Here is a 6,042-nt window from a genome sequence, read left to right as displayed (position 1 = left end):
GTTGAATATATAGGTTGAGAATTGTTCTCTCTCTCTCACACACTCACATTCTCACTTTTATAGATATAATGTATAGATTATGCTAGATATATTTCTATATGTCTGAATACCCTATATACAAAGTTTAAAATCCGTAGATAAAAATACGTTGAGTATATAGGTTGAGAATTGTTCTCTCTCTCTCTTACGCACACACACACACACACATTTTCACTTTTATAGATATAATAGATAGATTATGCTAGATATATTTCCATATGTCTGAATACCCTATATACAAATTTTCTAATCTGTAGATAAAAAATGTATTGAATATATAGGTTGAGAATTGTTGTCTCTCTCTCTCTCTCTCTCTCTCTCTCTCTCTCTCTCTCTCTCTCTCTCTCTCTCTCTCTCTCTCTGGCTACCTCACACACACACACATTTTCACTTTTATAGATATAATAGATAGATTATGCTAGATATATTTCCATATGTCTGAATACCCTATATACAAACTTTCAAATCTGTAGATAAAAAATTTGTTGAGTATATAGGTTGAGAATTGTTCTCTCTCTCTCACACGAAACTGTGCGCTCGGCTTCTTCCCCCCCTTCCCACCCCAAATGCTTTGGAAACTGTGCACTGTTTTTGTTGGTTTTCAAGCTGCCTCTTCCCCCCCCCCCCCACACACACAGTTTAACAGTAGTAGGAGGTCAAGAGAAAGAGGGTGAGAGAGAGAGAAGAGTAAGTTGGTGAGAGAGAGAGAAAAGAGAAAGAGGGTGTTGGTTTTATATTTTTATTATCGTCTAATATTTTGAAAGCTGAATTTCTAATAAAATGTGCATCTATAGGAGATAATGCCTGGGAATGTGTTCCCCCCCCCCACACAGTTTAACAGTGGTGTGACGTCAAGAGAAAGAGGGTGAGAGAGAGGGAAGAGTAAGTGGGTGAGAGAGAGAAAGAGAGAGAAAAAAAAGAAAGACGGTGTTGGTTTTGTGAAAAAAGTTGTTATTTACAATTGTTCGCATTCTTGGCCTTTTGGTCAAGATCAAAGTGTAGTATCTGTTCTTCAGATGCTGCACTTCTATTTCTTGTTCTCTTTCGGTGGAGGAGAAATCCTCCACGACTGAGACAATTTTTATTTTTGTACCTTTTCTCCACGTTAAAAAACGACCCTGGTGTCTAACTCTGTCCCGTGGGGAGGCATAGTAAATAGGTACAATTGTTCGCCATTAGTGGATGTTGACGTCACGTCACGTGACATGACTAAGCGTTTTTTTTTTTTAGTATGAATAACATTTTTTGTTTTAATTATAAAGTCTACACTTAATTTTATAGAAAATGCTGTATATATAATAGAAAAAAAAAATTACTGGTTTTGTTGGATTCAAGTGGACCCCCCCCCCTCCAGTTTAAGAGATAGCAGGTCACGTGGTAATATACAAAATGGCTAGCGTAAATATAAAGATCGGTTTTTTTATCGACGAATATTTTGAAAGCTGAATTTTTTTTTATTCCTGTACATTTTTTCCTGATATTTTTCGTTAAAACTCTTGTATAAATACTATTTTTAACCAGTTAAATACGTTGGAGACATTGTCATGGAGTTTAATAATATCTAGAACAAAGCAGAAGAGAAATTACAAAAGTATCGGTAAAACAAAGTGTTTGTTTACATTTGTTCGCCATTACTGGATGTTGACGTCACGTCACGTGACATGACTAAGCGTTTTTGGATTATGTAATATTAAAATGACAGGTTTTTTGGGGGGCCCCTCTAGGAGAGAAATGATCAGTTCACCCCCTTTTAATGGTCCGTTTGGTGTGGAATTTCGATATTTGTCATGCGGGTGATCAAGGTTCAATATGATACATAATTTGTCAACTTTGGTTGTGTCTGTCAAAAGTTTGAGCTGACGTCACGTCACGTGACACGTATTGAATAACGTTAAAATGACAGGTTTTTTGGGGGGCCCCCCTAGGAGAAAAACGATCAGTTGACCCCTTTCTACTGGTCCGTTTGACGTGAAATTTCGATATTTGTCATCCGGGTGATCAAGGTGCAATATGATACCAAATTTGTCAACTCTGGTTCCGTCTTTCAAAAGTTTTAGCGTTACAAACAAACATACATACATACATACATACACACCGATTTTTGCCTTTTATATATATAGATGACGACGTTAGGTTTTTACATTTTCTGCAGTGGGCTGTCGATCTCCTCTTACATGCAGCGCCTGGTATTCCCAAATAGTCCCCCATCTGATACTTATTAGGTTCAGCCTTGTTTACCTTCGTTGATCTAACAGGAACTGGTGTGTGATCGTGATTATTAAAGTCACGCTACTAAACTGAGCTATCTGACAGATCATGGCGGTTTAGTCGTGATTGAATTGCGAACTGATTCCTACGAACGCTAAAATGCACATGGCTAGAATTGTTTACACTCTTTGCTTCTCTGCTTCATTCGAGATCGCCTTCCTCTTAACATCCAAAACTAACAACTTTTAACATGAATGCATTAAAGCATAGTGTTACAATATTTTGGGCCATAATAGGGTATTATCCCGCATAGTCGGGAGATTCTATTTATTAACGATGCTGCTGGAAACTGACGAATCGAATTCATTTCCGTTCTGCTACCAACCAACCAGAAACCAGAATTGCTCCATACATATTAAACCTTTCTGTGGCAATTTCGCATATGCTTTTTCCGTCTCAATATCGGAAGAATATTTTGCTCTGTGGACTCCAACTCTTCCTCTTCACCTCCAAAACTAACAACTTTTAACATGAATGTATTAAAGCATAGTTTTTTTTCAGCCAATTAAAATCTTTCTAAGCTCCAAAAAATAACACCTATACGCGAACGTAATAAACCAGTGCGAAGTTGAAAACTTCTTGGGAAAACCGAGGAGGCAAACAGCAAAACGATTCAGACTTTGTGAGTCGCACCGGAGCGAAGAGACCCGAAGGTCTACTCGACACTCGGCCTTTGACCAGGATGGCAAGGCGAAAGGACTCAGTGACTTATATACCAGCTTCATCTTACACACTACAAGAATAAGGGTAACGCACACAAATACACAAATTCCACGTTACCAAAAATCTAAAATACGCACATATTCATACATTTTGATTTGTAACTTGTATTCATTTAATCTTTTCACCTAAACACGTGCTGTACTATGAGCATTTTCATTAATGAAAATAACGTTTATATTATTTTACTTGTTTAAAAATTTTTAGCAAATTTCGTTTTGCTCAATTTATCTTTCATAAAATTCTGTTTAGGTTTAAATTAGCACTTGCTACCTGGTGACCCTTATATTATTTTATTTTATTTCATTTATTATGCACTCGTGTTGCATAAATATCGTTTCATTTTCGTCTGTCGCTAAAACAATAACTTTTTACCCCAATATCTATTTAATGTCGGTGTGGTTCTTGACTATACACAAAGACGCTCTACCAAGGTAAGGGACTACACTATAATACCTATGAGGGTAGAGTATTCATTTAGTAGCGACTGACTAATGGCGTTATTAGGAAGCTGATCGTTATAAGATATTACATATGATCCGTGGTTTAATTAACACAGATTTCCCCGTTCCTCGCCCTTCCCCACCCCACAATGTAATTATTCGTTTTCAACTTGCCAACTTTGAATGCTTCAAAAGTTACCATGGATGAAAATATGCCGGGAATATTCCCTATTGATTGAAATTCAATCTTAACTTCCTCAAGAAAGAGGCTTATTCTTCTGGAAACACGCTTATGGATATGGATTGAAGAATTCGCATCTAAAGTCACCGCCTCTTTCTATTCGTATCCCAAGTTGGTTTCGGTTAATGCATATGTCTCATAATCAACGAAAAATTTTCTAGAAGAGACACGTAGCTAAAGACAAATAAATTTGTTTCAGAATTTTTTAGATGAGGATTGATAATTCGAATTATTTAAATTATTCGAACTACTGTTCTCATCTTGAGTGTTATTCTTACAACGTTTCAGTCGAGGTAACTTCCGACCTTCTTCGGGTGTATCTTGTTATATTATGGGGATCTAAAAAGAGGTCTGTTGTGTAATGTGTTTGTGAATATATTCCATTAGGACGCATATGTTGAATAGTTGGGTTTTATATTTTATCTGTATATTGATGTACGTGTAAATGCGTGTATGTATATACGTCGTGTCATTTAGTTGATCATCTAGTGTGTATGTTTTAACATTTATGCAACAGTTCTAACAGAAAATGACTGAAGTGGACGTATCGAAACAGTTGTAGACAAACAGTTCTTTTTAACAGGTGTAAATAACACAACACATACCTGATTTATTTACGAACATTTATTTTCATGATCAAGCCTGCATCTTCAAAGATTACACGGTTTTACATCTTGGCTGCCTGAGATGGCACCGCCCCCTACGCCATGGAGAGACCAACTCCCTTTTCTGAGTCGTCCGTTCTCTCTGATGTCCAGCTCACGACTGCCTAGAATATCCCCTAATCTACATTTCATCACGTATCTTATTACATGTCCCAGACCAACAGCTGATATAAACCCAATCTAGTTATTTGTTTATGCAAACCCCAAAATAATGTTTACATCTATTTTCTATTTTCACATTCCTTTTTAGCGATATTATTATTATTTCCTGCCAATCGCCTTTTTCCAATCTAATTGTTTATTTTTCTAATCATAATAATTGATCCAACGACCCGCCGTCACTCGAATCAATCAATTAATAATAATAATAATAATAATAATAATAATAATAATAATAATAATAATAATAATAATAATAATAATAATAATAATAATGTTTTCACCCTTGGCACTGCTTGCCACAGTTAACACAGATACTACGCTATGATCACATCCCAAAGGGTCACAACATTACATTGTCAAACTCTGGAAATCTATTTGTCGAATCCGTGAACATGTACATACATAACATGACAGTTTACTGCGGAAGAGACCTTGATTTGCCCGCGCTGTCGGAACGTCTTTGGGAGGGTTGTTACAGGTGGTAGACACGATATAAAAAGATGGACACACCCTCTTTAATTAAGATGTTGATAAGACGTCTGTTATGTTTGTTTGATGGGTTTTCTTTTAGGGTCTTCTGCAGAGTTCTTGTTATCATTAGTGTGAAGATCCATCCATCGTATGGGCGCATGGGAAAATATCAGCAGCAGCTGTAGGATAGCTGGCTTGCGACAATATAAGCAGCAGTAACCGAACAAATGCACATATGCAAATAAGGAAGTGTGCGCGATCAGGTGTAACAAGAAAAAGAAAAGAAAGAGTGCGGTCGAAAAAGATGGATGTGTTAAGTCAAAGTTGAGAAATGTCTTTCTACGACCGGCATGTAGTGGAGAAGAAAGAAAAACGCCGCTATGTGAGATGGAAGTGTAGCAGTGAGAGACTTTTAATAAATGACTTATGTTAAAAACAAAGAGAAAAATGCCGACCCGGATTTTTATTTGTTTCTACTCTTCGTTTCTTTTTAATTGAAACGTTACAAAATGAACCCTGTATAAAATGAGCGACAGACATTTTTTTTATTATAAAATTATATTTTATATTTTCACAATAGAAGAAGCATTTTAAAACCTCGAGAGTTGAACTATCTTCTCTCATGGCGAAAAACGAGAGAGAGAGAGAGAGAAATAGAGAAAAAAGAAAGAGAGGGAAAGAAAAAGACAGAAAGAAAACAGAAGCACGTGTACATGTGAACGAGAAACAAAAATATATTTATTAATTTTACAGAATCTGCTTGTCAGTTAATTTGATTTGACTTCCAACAACATTAGTTAACCTCGATTGCTTTGGCACGGTTGTCATATTATTGTAACGAAGCGGTGCAGTCCCTTAGTAACATAGCGCGTATGGGCACATGTAAGAAAATCAACAGCAGCCGTAAGATAGCTGACTAGAGAAAATATTAGCAGCAGCAACCGCCGTCGTAGCACATACGAAAATTAAGTAAGTGGGCACACGCTGACGTCACGGGAAGAAAAAGGAGAGAAAAATAAAAAAGGACAGCACA

General features: G+C 36.5%; 1 pseudogene; it reads left to right on the top strand.

Moving 5' to 3' along the window:
- Positions 1-1,003: 1,003 nt before the first annotated feature.
- Positions 1,004-1,137, top strand: LOC145260080 (U2 spliceosomal RNA; annotated as a pseudogene).
- Positions 1,138-6,042: the final 4,905 nt, after the last annotated feature.

This window comes from Euprymna scolopes, chromosome 35, assembly GCF_053919585.1.
Source record: "Euprymna scolopes isolate OS-2025 chromosome 35, ASM5391958v1, whole genome shotgun sequence".
Classification (NCBI taxonomy): Eukaryota; Metazoa; Mollusca; class Cephalopoda; order Sepiida; family Sepiolidae; genus Euprymna; species Euprymna scolopes.
This window is presented reverse-complemented; position numbering and strand designations above follow the sequence as displayed.